We start from the raw sequence: 16654 nt of genomic DNA on the forward strand, positions 1-16654 counted from the left end.
TGAATACATGTATTAGCGAGTAACGTTTAAATATTTAAATATCTATCAGAGTCTCACTTTGTGTATACGTGGCTGCATGGGTTGGTGAGTAGCTACATGAGTGTCTATATGGGTTCTTAGTTGGTTTTTTGAGTATCAGAACGAGTGTCTGTATGTCAAGTCAAGTCAAATAATTTATATAGCGTGCTACATACCCAGAGGGTCTCAAGGCGCTTGAAGAAGGGTGGGGAGTTTCTTGTCGAATATCCAGGTTTTAAGTTGCTTTCTGAATGCTAGGTGGTTCTGAGGGAGGCGAAGGTGAATGGGAAGTGAGTTCCAGGTTTTAGCCGCCAGGTAGGAGAAGGATCTTCCTCCCATGGTGGTTTTGTTGATGCGAGGTACAGCGGCAAGGGCTTGGTTGGAGGAGCGTAGCTGGCGGGAGGGGGTGTAGAAGGAAAGTCGTGTGTTGAGGCATTCGGGTCCAAGTTCGTAAAGTGCTTTGTCTGCGTGGGTTAGGAGGCGGAATGTTATCCTCTTATTGATGGGGAGCCAGTGGAGGTTTTTCAGGTGATCAGAAATGTGGTCTTTACGCAGGAAGTCTAGTATGAGTCTGGCTGATGCGTTCTGGATGCGTTGGAGTTTTTTCTGAAGTTTTGCGGTGGTACCGGCGAATAGGGTGTTTCCGTAGTCCAGGCGGCTTGTAAACAGTGCGTGGGTGACCGTTTTTCTAGTTTCGGTGGAGATCCAGCGAAATGTTTTTTTGAGCATGCGAAGAATGTTGAAGCAAGATGAAGAAACAGCGTTGACTTGTCTGGTCATCGAGAGTGAGGAGTCCAGGATGACGCCCAGGTTCCGGGCGTGGTCCGTCGGGATAGGTGCTTTTCCAAGGGCCTCTGGCCACCAAGAGTCGTCCCAGGCGGAGGGTGAGGTACCTAAGATAAGGACTTCTGTTTTGTCTGAATTCAGTTTCAGCCGGCTGTGTTTCATCCACTCGGCAACTTCTTTCATTCCTTCATGTAGGTTGGTTTTGGCGGTGTTAGGGTCTTTGGTGAGTGAGAGGATCAGTTGGGTGTCATCAGCGTAGGAGATGATGTTGAGGTTGTGTTGGCGTGCGATGGCCGCGAGGGGGCTCATGTATACGTTGAAGAGGGTGGGGCTGAGTGAAGATCCTTGTGGTACGCCGCAAATGACTTCAGTGGCCTCTGACTTGAATGGTGGGAGGTGGACTCTCTGAGTTCTTCCGGCAAGGAACGAGGTGATCCATTCCAGTGCTTTTCCTTGGATTCCGATGTTTCTGAGGCGCTGTAACAGGGTGCTATGACAGACTGTGTCGAAGGCTGCGGAGAGGTCGAGGAGGATGAGGGCGACTGTGTCTCCATTGTCCAGTAGAGTTCGAATGTCGTCTGTTGCTGCGATGAGGGCGGTCTCGGTGCTGTGTTTGGCTCGGAAGCCGGACTGTGAGGAGTCGAGGGATTTGTTGGTTTCGAGGAAGGCGGCGAGCTGGTTGTTGACAGCTTTCTCAATGACTTTGGCCGGGAATGGAAGGAGCGAGATTGGGCGGTAGTTTTTGAGTTCGGTGGGGTCAGCTGTGGGTTTTTTCAGAAGGGCGCTGAGTTCGGCGTGTTTCCAGCTTTCCGGGAAGGTGGCGGAGTTGAGAGAGCAGTTGATGACGTCTCGGAGGTGTGGTGCTATGATGGAATCTGCTTTGTTGAAGATGTGGTGAGGGCATGGGTCTGTGGGGGATCCTGAGTGGATGGAGTTCATCAGGCGGATGGTGTCCTCAGTGGAGATTGGGTTCCAGTCGTTAAGGATGTTCAAGGGGGGTGAAGATACGTCAGAAGGTTGGGTGGGTTGGACTCCGGGTTGGTTGTCGAAGCTGTTGTGAATGTCTGCGATTTTGTCGCGGAAGAACAAAGCTAGGGAGTCGCAAAGGGTTTGAGAGGGAGTGATGTTGTTGGAGTTGGCAGTGGGGTTGGTAAATTCTTTAACAATGTTGAATAATTCCTTGCTGTTGTGGGCGTTGTTGTCTAGTCGGTCTTTGAATGCAGCTTTCCTGGCAGTCCGGATCAGTTGGTGGTATATGCGGGTGGCGTTTTTGAAGGCGTCCCTGGTGCTGGTGTTTGGATTTTTTTTCCAGGCCTTCTCAAGGGAGCGACAGAGTTTCTTGGATTTCTTAAGATCATCGTTGAACCAGGGGGCGTTTTTGCTGCCTAGTTTGATTTGACGTTTTTTCAAAGGTGCTAGGTTGTCGGCGCTGTTGGTTAGCCATTGAGTGAGGTTAATGGCTGCTTGGTTGGGGTTCGAAGAGTGGGCCGGGAGGTTTTGAAGAAGCGATGAGGAGATCTGTTCAATGGTGATTTTGTTCCAGTTTCTTCGTAGAGTAGGTTGAGGATGGTTGTGGATTGTGGTCTTTTTGTAGATAAAGTGAACGCAGCTGTGGTCCGTCCAAAGGAGAGCTGTGGTGTGACTGAAGGAGATATGTTTGCTAGAGGTGAAGATAGGGTCGAGTGTGTGACCTGCGTAGTGAGTGGGGGTATTGACGAGTTGTTTGAGTCCGAGGTTGGCGAGATTGTCCAGAAGGGTGGTGGTGTTGCTGTTGTTGCTCTTTTCCAGGTGAAAATTGAGGTTTCCCAATAGGATGTAGTCCTCGGAGGGGAGGGCGTGTGGGGTGATAAAGTCAGTGATGTCTTCACTGAATTGTGTACGGGGTCCTGGTGGCCTGTAAAGGAGGGTGTCTCTGAGTGTGGTCTTGGGGTCGGTGTGGATCTGGAAGTGAAGGTGTTCGGCGGTAGCGAGGTTGACGTCAGAGCTGGTTGAGATGCGGATGGAATTCTTATGGACGATAGCGATGCCTCCTCCTGTTTGGTGGGTGCGGTCTTTTCGGATGATCTTGTAGCCTTTCGGGATGGCGATGGTGATGTCTGGGGCTGAGGAGGCGTTCATCCATGTTTCTGTTAGGAAGGCGACGTCTGGAGAGATGGTGTCTAGTAGATTCCAAAGGTCGATGGCGTGTCTGTGGACCGAGCGGGTGTTGAGCAGGATGCATTTAAGGTGGTTGGTGTCAGATCTCTGTTTGGGGTTGGTGGATGAGGAGTTGGTCTTGGTGCCGTCATACTTGCAGGAGTTGCATGTGAAGGGTCCATGGGTGTGTCCAGGTGCGGCTTGAGCGCAGTTGGGGAGTCGGCCGGGGTTTAGGGCTAAGAGGGTGGAGGCGTCGTATGTAATGCGGGTGGGGTGGGTGGGACGGGGGCCAGGGGGTTTGGCGCTGGGGCGGACGGGCGTAGACGGGCTTACCTTTGGCGCACCTTCGGCGCGAATGGGGCGCGACCGCTGCGCGTGGACGCTGCGCGCATTAGCATCTGACATAAATGGATAGTGGAGGGGGAGGGGCGAGGGAGGAGCAGCTGGGAGGCGGGTGTGTGGTGTAGGGGGCGGGCTCTGGCCACAACAACAACAACACAAGTAATGGCGGCTAAAAGGGAATAGCAGACCGGGTTGGGGAGATTGAGTTATTTATGCATGAATGACTGACTCACTGTTTGTATGTGTTTTGAAGACAGCATGTGTGCAGGATTGTATGGGTGGATGAGTGTGTGTATGGGTGTGTTAGTCAGTGAATGACTGTCCCAATAGTATCTTTATGAGTAACTACATATGTTTTAAAATAGTATATGTGAGTATTGATGTATATAAGTGACTATATGTGAGAGTGAGAGATTGGAAGAGTTCCTGTATAAATAGGTATGTGTTTCTATAAGTGATTGTTTAAGAGAGTAAGTATGTGTACGTTTCTGTAGAAGTAAGTGTAGTGGTGTGTGTATAGCTGTATATGCAAGTAAATGGATGTTTGATAGTTTATTTGCATGTGTGAGTATATGTGTGAGTAACTCCATGGATGAGTATCGGTGTGTAACAGGATGTATAGGTGTATGAGTACATATGATGAGTGAGTACATGTATGAGTGACTAAATAGAACTGTTGGTGAATGAGTGGATGTGTATGGAGAGGTTGGAATTACTGAATAGGTTGTTGTAACTGGTATTGGTTTCTCAATTTTTTTGAAAATTTGAGTTTCTATTTTTGAATGTGTGTATCAAAGGTTATATTACGTTGAGAGGAGGTCTGCTACTCTTTCACAAGGAGGATGTCATCAGTGATGTTATTTGAGATGTCATTTGAGATCTCATCAGTGATGTTATCAGTGATGTCGCTGACCATGTCATGAGTGATGTAATATGTGACATCATAAGCAGTGCATTGCGGGCGCGCGAGTTATAGTTAGCTGAACTGACTATAACGGGGGAATTTCAATGGTTTTGTATGAGTGAAATGTCCAGCTAACTATAACATGTGTGAAACCTATGTTTTTTTCAGTAAATTTCTAAGGTTTTTTAAATGCTAATTCTTAACTATAACGTGGCTGAAACCTATGTTTTTTTCAGTGAATTTCTAAGGTTTTTTTAATGCTAATTCCTAACTGTAACGTGGCTGAAACCTATGGTTTTTTCAGTGAATTTCAAAGGTTTTTAAATGATAATTTTTAAATGTATTAATTGTTATAATTTTTATACTGATTTACTACATTGTTTTAAAGTATTTTATTTTATTTTTAAAATTACATTACATATTTTAATATAAATTGAAAAAAAATGTTTTTAAAAGTATTGACATTGTAATATTTGTTTTTTATTTTACATATTTTTTAATTTATATATATTTTATATAGAAGGCAATGATATCCTATGGAAGGAAATTCAAGTTACTGGTAAGTACGGTTAAAAATACTTTTCAGGATCAGTAGTGGGCTGAAAGATGCAGCACTGAGGTCTCTCCTGATAACAGCGGAGTAAATCGGAATTCGTATTTCGGCTGCTTTTAGAGGAATTTTTTCAAGTTCCAAAACTCCACACTTAGAAGAATTTCCAAGTGAAACCAGTCAATGTTAGCCTATGGAAGGTAATTCAAGTTACTGTAAGTATGGTTAAAAATACTTTTCAGGATCAGTAGTGGGCTGAAAGATGCAGCACTGAGGTCTCTCCTGATAACAGGTGAGTAAATCGGAATTCGTACTTCGGCTGATTTTAGAGGAATTTTTTCAAGTTCCAAAACTCCACACTTAGAAGAATTTCCAAGTGAGATCAGTCAATGTTAGACTATGGAAGGTAATTCAAGTTACTGTAAGTATGGTTAGAATTACTTTTCAGGATCAGTAGTGGGCTGAAAGATGCAGCACTGATGTCTTTTCTGATAACAGGTGAGTAAATCGGAATTCGTACTTTAGCTGATTTCAGAAGAATTTTTAAAGTTCCAAACCTCCACACTTGGAAGAATTTCCAATTGAAACCAGTCAATGTTAGCCTATGGAAGCTAATTCAAGTTACTATAAGTATGGTTAGAATTACTTTTCAGGATCAGTAGTGGGCTGAAAGATGCAGCACTGAGGTCTCTCCTGATGACAGGTGAGTAAATCGGAATTTGTTGTTCTGCTGATTTTAGAAGAATTTTTTAAAGTTCCAAAACTCCACACTTAGAAAAATTTCCAAGTGAAACCAGTCAATGTTAGCCTATGGACGGAAATTCAAGTTACTGTAAGTATGGTTAGAATTACATTTCAGGATCAGTAGTTGGCTGAAAGATGCAACACTGAGGTCTCTCCTGATAACAGGTGAGTAAATCGGAATTCGTAGTTCAGCTGATTTTAGAGGAATATTTTGCTCAATAGTGAAGGAAGGGGGCGGGGCCTGAGGTGACATGTGTGCAAACACACCCTGTGGCGCGTTTTAAGTTGGGGAATTAATTCCTCTTCAATCCAGAGGTTCCCTGGGGGCCAACTAGCCCACCAGGTACCTCTTGTATGCACCAGGAAGTTGCTTTGCAGAGAGGTGTTCAGTGGCCACGCCCCTTTTTACAACACTCTGCAACGCAGCTCCGTGGCGCTTACTGGAGGGACCACTGTGCAAACGGGCCCTGTGGGGTATTCTAAATTGGGGGATTAAGTCCCCTAGAATACTGGGGTGTCCCTGGAGGCCAACTAGCACACCAGGAACCTCCACTATGTGCCAGGGGGCTGCATGCAGAGAGGTGTAAAAAGGGGCATGGCCTCATTACACCTCTCTGCAACTGGTGAGGCCGCGCGGCCCCCTCCCAACATTTAAAAACCCCGGGGGTGGTGGTCCCTGGGGGTTGTGGGGGGGGGCTTGAGCCCCCTTCACAGGTTTTCTTTTTTAATTTTAAAAGAAGCCCTCGGGTTGGCGGTCCCCGGAGCTGCGGGAGGCGTGAGCCCCCCCGCACACATCATATTAAAGCCCCGGGGGGTGGCAGTCCCCAGGGCAGTGTGGGGGGGATTGGGCCTCCCCACACTGGGGACTAATTAACATTAAAGCGCGGGAGCTGCGCTTCATTTTTTGGGGGGAATCGGCAGGGTATGCATACCATACGCACATTCAGCGGTTTAAAAAAAAAAAGATTTTGGCCTTGGGGGTCCTTGTGGGACCCCTAAGCAGGCATAGGGGGTCTGGGTGTTTCTACCCTGCCCCCTTTTCTTGTTTTTCACATATCTTTTTCTGTTTTCTTGTGCCTCGGTTCTACCAAGGCACAAGATGGCTGCCAACACTTCCTGGGTTGGAGTCTTGACAGCCAATCAGCATAAAGCTTGTGCTCGGGAGGATACGCGTATGGTACTTCGTCTATAGAAATATCTATGATTTTACTTTTGATTTTCTCAGGAACTACTGCACAGATTTAGACCATTTAACAAAAAGCGTAAACTGCGAAACAAATATTACCTTTTTTCCAATTTTGATGTAATTCCGTTCAGCAGTTCGGGTTGTAACCTCACTTAAAGGTCCCTATGCAAAATTGCATGGGGAAAACACGTTTTGGGACCCCCCTTTTTTCTCACCCCTGCTTCACGAATCACCCCAAAACTTTCAGTGAAGGAGCGAAGCGGAGCGCCCCATCTTCTTTGAGAATTTCACGAAGATTCGTCAACCGGCGCCAAAGTTATTCCAAATAGAATGTTGCGGATTTCCTATAGAAACTAGGTCCTAACTATAACTACCTACTGGCGACCGCCAGTAGGTAATATATATATATATAAATATATATATATAGATATATATACACATCCACAGCTTGATAAAGCTTCTGTCCTCTATCATTTATCTGGCTGACTTCTAGGTCATTTTCTAATTAAATGTCCAATCTCACCAACATCTTTATTTTTATGTTTATATGTATCAAGACAATTTCTATTATACTTGCTTTCCAGCCTAGAAAAACTCTTCAAATAGAGTAAACATGTATCGGCTAAGGAGAGAGATTATTGACCTTGGATTCCTGACTCAAAAAGGGAATCTGGAATAATTGAACTTTTTTTTAACTAATTTATTGAGGATTAATGGTCAAATATATTTACCTGAGAGAGTGCTAGAAAAAGGTTCTTTAATGTATATATGCTTTACAAACCACCAGACCCAGACAACCTGCCAAGTGGTCTGTTGCCAAATATCACCTGTCTCTCAGAGTGGTCTCAGAGAATTCCCTGGTGTGCCTACAACAGTACGATTGGATTACAATCTTTTGGGGACCTGTAAATTCCAATACAAACGAATCTCAAACCTGCGCACCCAAGCCGGTGTTGCAGCCCACCTAGCACATTGGTGAGTGTTGGTGAAGGAGTCAGCAGGCTTCTTCTCTCTCAACTTGCTGTAGAACTCATGGAATGACACTGCCAACCTCACTCCTGCCATCCAGTAGTGGCCATGGGGTCCTTCTCTGGGTGTACCATTCCCAGGACCAATATACAGAAGATTGAGAGGAACCCACTGCTCAAAGTTTACCAGGAAGTCCACCTTCTACTGTCCATCAGGGAGAGTGTGTAACCCAGTCCCACTGACCATGGAGTCCCAGGTTTGGCAAAATCCTATCTAATACAGAACTAGAGTCTCCTTTCACTTACGACGGTGGTGAGACGGGAGTCATCCACTCGGCTGCTGTCCCAGAATTTCTCAGAGCTGAGAGTTCTCCCCCATGGTCAGTGGTGATGGAACAGCTTTCAGAGTGGGGGTGCTGCCATCCGTGTTACATCACTAAAGTAATGGGGACTGTGAAAATTTCAAGCGTTTTACAAACTACTAATAAAGTCCATTCAGCAGTAGAGTGGTAGCACACTATCATTTACAGACAATATTTTTTTAATGAGATGCCACAAAAGTCACTCTCATACACACTTGCAGTACTAAAAGTACATAGTAAAAATGTTAATTTGGGGAAATTGGGTTTCTGCAAATATTTACCATTTGAACATCACCAAGTAAGTGTCTAGGTTTGTTTTGATTCTGTTCTTTCCATTACACTTTACAATTTTCACAACAAATTACTTCATTTGCGTTTTCATTTACAGGTATTTAAATGTTCACATCAAATAGCCTTTCCGTTCACAATCCGTGTACCCAAGAAAGTGTGGCATAATGGGGCATATTAGCAAGAACTTGCAATATTTATCACAAAATGCGCTTAGCGCGTTTATTTTTATCGCTGCCTATCGCTGGATATTTTAGTGGAGAAAACATGCTAATAGCAACGTTTATCTCCACTGTGATAAAATATCCAGCGATAGCGGTGAAATGCCTGAATATCGCTGGAAATCCAGCAATATTCACGCATTAACGCCATGGTGGACTTAGCCTGAAAATCCACCTCCCATTGAGTAATAGAGGTAAGTCAGGTTTTCAGCAGGTGTTAAATACTAGCGATAATCGCGTTTAGCACAACTTTTTTTATTGCTTCGCCTGTATTGGTAATAGGGGGAAGTAGTGTTAGTGGCTGTTTTCAGTCACTTCTAGTCGGGAACGCCCACCTTGCATGTCATTAGCGATAATCATCACTGGCATGCAAGGCGATAGGAAAAACGGCCGCAAACGCCAGAAAGCTGTCGCTATCGCCTGTTAGCAACAGCTTGCCGATAGGGCGATAAAAAAATCGTAGCTTTAGCAGCAAAAAGTGCTGCTAAAGCGGCAAAAAAAGCCCTTGCTAATATGCCCCATAGTTCCCTTGCAAAATCCTTTGACTTTGCAGTCGGAAAAAAAGAAAAATATGCAGCAATCTACAAGTTAAAAGAACAAACAGTAATCTGTCCAAAGACAGTCTGCCATCTGGCCTCTTTGTACGCTCAGCAAAATTGACAAGGTAAACACAACCTTTAAAGCTTTAAAGCATGTTTTTTTCTGCTGGTGCTGCAGCACCCTACCACGTCTACTTCCAGTGCCTATGCCCATGTGCAAGGATGACAGATTCTAGAATGTGGGTATGCATGCCCAATCGAGAGACGCACATCATCCCTTCACCCCAGAGCAATCTCTCATGCATATACCTCTAGATACTTGGCCATTCCACACCCAGTCTATAAATTAACCCACCCCATGATATGGGGCAAGTCTTGAAGAAAGACTATAAATCTACATTGTTTATGAGAGCAACAAAAAACACCTAACAATTCTGGCAAAAGCACTCAGGTATCATCAAAATTTACAAAGAAAGAGTGTACTATTCCTCAACCCATATGCTTGTAAACATTTCTCAAAGCAAGCCTCCTAGTGAATGTACCTGTTTGTGAAATTTAATAAAATACTTTGAAATACAATTTTTTTTTTTAAATCTCAATTTAAGGAAACATTAGAAATCTTCATTATTGGTTTATTGAGCTTTATGTCGATGGACCATAACAAGAATGCTAACCAAAAAGGCATTTACAGAGCCAATAGGTCTGAATTTCATATTAAGTGAAATGCAAGACCTACTGACTTTGCCAAAGCTACTGGGTGCACTGATGTTTGTATATCAAAAAGAACAAATGATGGATGGAATGCTGACCAAATCAAACATTCACCCCAGATCCATCATTTATTTGAAAAAAAAATTCTCCCCACTCCACCCCAGATTTTTCTATTTCAGCAGCATCCCAGAAAATTGAGAGTAGGTGCTGCCATGCATGCTGAATCTTATCCACTGCCCAGTGGCTTAATATGGCTGTTAGGGAAGCAAGATTATTGCTTCTTCAGTGGGATACATTTAGGATTTGCCTTCTAGGATCCTGAGAAATTTGTTTGCTCTGTTGTAAAGTGAAGAAATGTGTCTTCTAGGGAAAAAAAAGGATTGTTTTATTCCAGGAGTCTCCAACGTTTGCTCTAAGAAGAGTGACATATGTTCAATGAAAATCCCACCAAGCTACTAATATTATTAGTGTTGTAATAATGACCACATGAGACAATATTACATTAGTGGCACTGTAAGCAAGTTTACCATCAGTGGTTACCTCAGTGCATCAGGTAAGGCTGCAAGAAGTAATGTAAAAAGGCTTTGGGGTTAATGTACTTGCTGCAGGGGCATGCTTAGCTGCAATTTGCGAATAGCAGCGGCAGCGGCAGTTGGCTTTCTAACAGGGAGCACCTGGTATCGGAGCTTTGCGCTCTGAGCTCCAGGCGGAATTTGAGAGTCGGGAAGGTGCTGCAGCACAAATGTGTGGAAAGTGGGGCTCTCTGCTTTCTCGAGGAGTGTGGAGCGTGAGCAGGGCGGGCCAGGGCAGGGCCGCCAGAAGCCGCAGAGTTCTCCGTGCGGTCTCCCCCCAGCAGCGGAACAATCCGCAGCCGCGGGTAAAACGCGGTAAATGCGGGAACGGCCCGGTAGCGGCGGGAGCCGCAGCAAAGCTCTCTGAAGCGGCAGGAGCCGCCGGGGCATTCCGGCAGCCCGGGAACAGCCCGGTAGAGGCCCGAATCACAGCGAGGCTCCCTGCAGAGGCAACAGTAGCTGGCAGGACCCACCTCAGAGGCGGCAGGAGCTGTGAGACCAGCACGGAGCCTGTAGAGTTAGCGACCAGCAGAGAGATCACCCGGCCGAGCAACTACCTGGCAACTACCTGGGACCTGGGGCAAACAAAAAGCGTCAGACGTTAAAACCAAGTCCCTTTTGACCCTAGTAGAGGATTGGGGCTGCCTTTACACCCACCCGCATGACCCCTACCGATCTTCACTGCTAGACTCCGACGGCTGGTGCCCCTGGTACCTGCAGTGCCCGGTGTGCATGAGATTTGAATATCACGCTGCTGGACAGAAATCCTTGGAGATTCTGCCCTTACCTGGATTTGGCGGTGTTCTTTTTGGCTGGATGTTGTAGGGCTCTTCCTTGTTCCCTGCTTGCTGGGACAGGCGCTTGGGGTGAGTGGTGTGCTGTGACTCCCGAGGCCCTGAACTCCAACTCCCAGGGGGCTTTGCGGCGCGCACCACAGTGTCATCATCAAAGGGCGACTGAGGCCCTCAAATTCCGCGCACACTCCCTCTGGAATTGACTCATACCCACAGGTACTTTTAAAATCACTCCATCTTGGACATTTGTTTTAATTACTCTAGAACTTTTCGCCGCTAGACTGTTAATGCTAATTATTTTCTTGCTATCAGTCCTTTTTGAATATTGCGTGGTTGAAAGTATTAAGTACTGTGCATTGCGGGATCTGTCCACCCGGCTGTAAGAATGAGTGATAAGGGCAAAAACACTAAGCTTGCTACCTCTCGCCCCATGACTAGGCACCAGGCTGCCACGGCACAACCTCTCCCAAACCTCACTGCCATCGGTAAGATGCTACAGAAGATGATCTAGGTAGTGGCATCTGCAATAGACAATACGGAGAGGCGATTATCGATTACTCCAGCCATCACCCCTCTCCAGTCTGTTGGGGATTTTTCAGCTGTTACTGTTAACCCCCCTGATTTTTGTTCCTCCCTTATATGCTCTTTTGCAGAGTTGCCCTGTACCCAGATTGTTCTTGATGTAAATGATACCCCAGAGGTTGCTAATTCCCCCCCCACACCCTGTAGCCAGAAAAGCCCCTAAACCCCGACTGAGAAGTAAGAAAATAAAAAAACAATCAGCTAAAAGACCCACGACTCTACCTTACTGTGCACAGGTTGCTGTTGGTCCTTCTCTGCCCAATATGGGAACTCCTGTTTGGGTCACTCATCTTTTATCTGATTTCGAAGCTCATATGGAACAGATCATTGGTTCATATTTTAAACCATTGACATCTAGGCTTGATAGATTAGTTTCCACCATTAATAATATAGGCCTAGGGAGAACCCAGCCGATTAGTCTATTGGGGAATCCTGCAACCATTAAGCCCACTTCCACTTCCAACCCTAAAATTCCACCAGCCAGTACAAATATACCAGCTGTACCAGCTAGGGTAACTGGTAATTCTACCCCTGACTCTATTTTACCTTTGCTTAGGGTTGGAAAAGTAGCAGCTGGAAACACCACAGTGTCGAGGGGGACCACTGAAATCAGAGCAAACTCATTGAACCAGCAGGCCCAAGCTAGCAGAAATAGTACAGAGGAGGGTTCTCTAGCTGTTCTGCCCGCCCTTCATCTCCCTCCTGAGTCTTCACCATACGCTGTGGTCCTTGCTGGGGTTTCCTCTTTAAGCCAGGGAAAAAGTGAGGATTATTTTGAATTAAAAAACAAATGTATACAATGGCTTAATTCCAACAGGCCTCTCCCCCCTAACATCTCCGGCGAAATATTGTGTGTTAGAAGAGTAGACTGGATTGGGACTGGACCTAAAACTATTGCGGGGAACTGTGTGATGATTAACTTTAGGGACCCACGCTCTGTAGAATATATCTGCAGCAGGTCGCCATCCGGGTCTAACACCCACATTTCCCCCTACACTTGTCGTATTTCTATCCCACTCCCCTTCAGAGGACTGGACAGAATAGAGGTGTGCGACAAGAGGGGGGCTGGAACATCTTATCATCCAGAATCCAACAGGGAACAACATCCTGGGAGGGCTGTCAAACGTATATCCCCTTACTTTCATTATTCCCACAAAGAAATAGGTATAGCATGCTGGAACAGGTTGATTGACGCCCTGTGTGGCAGAGTTCTTTGCCCCAAATACGTAACAGTCTGGGCACCCAAACAGGGATATTGGTGGGCAATGGTGAAAGTAGTACCCCTGAGAACTTAACAACATATACAACATCACAGATGGTGGGATGGAATCAGGGGCAGGTACTAGGCAAGTGGGGGTCTGTGCTTCCTCCGAGGAAATGCTAATAGGTGAGGCAAGGGAAAAGTCACCAGAGCCCAAGATCTTATTTTGTAGTACTGGGTCTGACCAAAGTAAGGGTGAACCATTAATCAACACCAGCCCAGTTCATAGAGGTATAAAAATATTGTCCTGGAATGTGGCTGGGATGAAAAATAAACTGGCTTTACCTGAATGGTTTAACAACAAGGGGTGGTGATGGACAGAGTTTCTGAATTAAGCAGGATACTCTCACCCAGTCAAGAGATCAGGGCTAGATCCAACACCGTTTTTTAGCTCACTGCACCATCCCAGTTCAGAACCTGGCTATATGCAAATTAGTCTGTTCCTGTCCCAGTGCATGATGGGAACAGGGCAAACCAAACTACCAAGCCAATTCTTACACTGGGAAGGAAACAAGCTTCCGGGGACCGGTTTCTAGCATTTCAGCCGTCGTCGGCCCGGCTTGCTTGAATCCTGATGGTGCAATGAGCAAGGGACTCACATCTGAGTATACCCTTCCACGCTTGGGGTGGACAAAATATTTAACAACAAGGGGTGGTGATGGACAGAGTTTCTGAATTAAGCAGAATACTCTCACCCAGTCAAGAGATCAGGGCTAGATCCAACACCGTTTTTTAGCTCACTGCACCATCCCAGTTCAGAACCTGGCTATATGCAAATTAGTCTGTTCCTGTCCCAGTGCATGATGGGAACAGGGCAAACCAAACTACCAAGCCAATTCTTACACTGGGAAGGAAACAAGCTTCCGGGGACCGGTTTCTGGCATTTCAGCCGTCGTCGGCCCGGCTTGCTTGAATCCTGATGGTGCAATGAGCAAGGGACTCACATCTGAGTATACCCTTCCACGCTTGGGGTGGACAAAATATTTAACAACAAGGGGTGGTGATGGACAGAGTTTCTGAATTAAGCAGAATACTCTCACCCAGTCAGGAGATCAGGGCTAGATCCAACACCGTTTTTTAGCTCACTGCACCATCCCAGTTCACAACCTGGCTATATGCAAATTAGTCTGTTCCTGTCCCAGTGCATGATGGGAACAGGGCAAATCAAACTACCAAGCCAATTCTTACACTGGGAAGGAAACAGGCTTCCGGGGACCGGTTTCTGGCATTTCAGCCGTCGTCGACCCGGCTTGCTTGAATCCTGATGGTGCAATGAGCAAGGGACTCACATCTGAGTATACCCTTCCACGCTTGGGGTGGACAAAATATTTAACAACAAGGGGTGGTGATGGACAGAGTTTCTGAATTAAGCAGAATACTCTCACCCAGTCAAGAGATCAGGGCTAGATCCAACACCGTTTTTTAGCTCACTGCACCATCCCAGTTCAGAACCTGGCTATATGCAAATTAGTCTGTTCCTGTCTTTTATGGCAATGCATGACATTTGCATGTTTCAGGAAACATGGGCACTAGAGCAGTGTGTAAGGACTGGCTTTGCCACTTTTGATATCCTGGCGACAACTAGTGGGAGGGGAAGACCCTCGGTGGCCTGTCAATATGGGTGGACACGCATTTGGGTGTCCAGGCAGTTCAAATAGCAACTAACTCTCTTGATGTCCAATGCGTGCTTTTAACACCACAAGATAGGCCCCAGGTGGCCATATTAAACATATTTTCAAGGCCACTCAGGAGTAGCCAGGAATCTGATACTATTGAAACATTAAAGCAGGTTATCCAGTCACTGGATCCTTTAGTTGCCCTAATAGTGCGAGGCGACTTCAACTGCCAGTATGAGCCCCTCCTGACTTCTGATGCAGGAGAACCGGACGATGAGGACCAGTTTTGGCATGTTCCCGATCCGCAAATCCCAACTGTCAGACCATGGACCCCACTGGTCCTTCAAATTAAATCCTTCGCCCTCTCAAAGTCTTTGCGGGAGTGTAATGGGAGATTGGAGCCCGACAAACCAGGATCAGTCACGTTTAACAGACTGGGGCAAACTTCTATCATTGATTATATTATGATGGAAGCCAGACATTGGGACAAATTGTTGGAATTTAGGGTCCACCCACGGCAAGACAGCGACCACAATGCCCTTGTCTTAACACTCAAACCTGGGAGTTTTGGGCTAACAAACCCTGCTCCTGATTCAAACGGTCCACTGTTGCCACTTTTGATCTCTAATAACAGGCGGACGGTAAAATGGCCCTAGCTCCAGGACTCCCCCATTAAACTTGCTGAAATCTATCAGATAGCAATACCGTTGTTAATAGATATGGGGGATATAGCCACTGACAATTTGGATTTAGACTCCCAGGGTAGAGCTGTGGAAATTCATAAGCAGCTGGCTGTCAGGCTTGTGGATGTGTTTAGTCCCATGGGAAGGGAAAAAGCCCACCGGGCCAGGACACATCCCTGGTATGACGTTGCCTGTAGGAAATCAAAAAAAGATTTGCTTTCTGCAATAAAAACTAAAGATAGAATTAATATTAAGAAATTCCGCCTGGACTATAAAAAGGCTATTATCAGGGGAAAGAAGCAATGGGAGGAGAGCAGATGGGAGAAGCTTAGATCTGCACTCTCACGCAAGGACTCCAAATCGTTTTGGACCATTGTGAGTTCTGGTGTGGGCGGTGGAGGAATGGCCTCAACTCCGAATATAGCACCCGCAGTGTGGGAAGCCCACTTTGGTGCGCTATATGCCAATTCGGATGAAGAGACTATACTCCCTCCCAATCCCGATCCTCTCCAGGAGCACACACCGGCGGTGCCAAGGGAAACTGTGGTATGTCCCCTGTTGTAACAATAGGTAGGGGAAGACAAGGATCAATTGTGATCCAGTAGGGCATTGATTACCAGTCACAAGAGAAGGGAATGGAAGGTCCGGCCACAGTCGAAGCCCCAGACATGAAGACAACAAAAGAGATGACTGGGCTGTTCCTTAGGGAAGGAAGAAGGAAAGGGTCACTAGGGAAAAAGGGTTAGTGCTCAATGGAGGACAATCCCTGGGTATCCAATTTGTTGGATATAAAGGCCTCACACACCCTTGCGAGTGTCATGCTTCATCATCGGCAATGCTCCTCCTTGGGCAGGCGGTGCAATGCCCAACGGGCTCACCTCAAAGAGGGGCTCTTTATCGGAGATCTTTTATCCAACTGCCTATGGGTGAAGTGGGGGTGAGGGGCCAGGACAGAGTAGATAGTGTGGGTGAGGATAAAATGTGGCACAAGGTACCGGAAAGCAATTTTATTCTGGTGGTCCTCTGCCACAAGTAAAATCAAGGATAGCCGGTGCTCATGGGGACTATGGTTTCCCAGAGTGGCCCAGGGCTAAAGTGCAAATGGCGTGGTCAACATGTTTCTTGCTTCTAGTACATTGACTGCGATTCTTCAGGACCTAGTAAAAAACTATAATCTACAAAACATGACCTAATGATTAGTATCAGTTTAAATACAGCACATAAGTTGTACTACCTGTATGACACTGCTCTTGCCTAAGGGTTAGAGTTATAGGGTGTCAACAGTACCCGGTGGGTCTGACATCAAGGGAGAAGCCATAAAGTTTGAGGTTTCTACTGCACGTGTCAGGGCCAGTCAAGCCTACCCATCTCACCGGGTCCGGATGTCCCCT

Source organism: Lissotriton vulgaris, chromosome 4_1 (genome assembly GCF_964263255.1).
Source record: "Lissotriton vulgaris chromosome 4_1, aLisVul1.2, whole genome shotgun sequence".
NCBI classification, from domain to species: Eukaryota; Metazoa; Chordata; class Amphibia; order Caudata; family Salamandridae; genus Lissotriton; species Lissotriton vulgaris.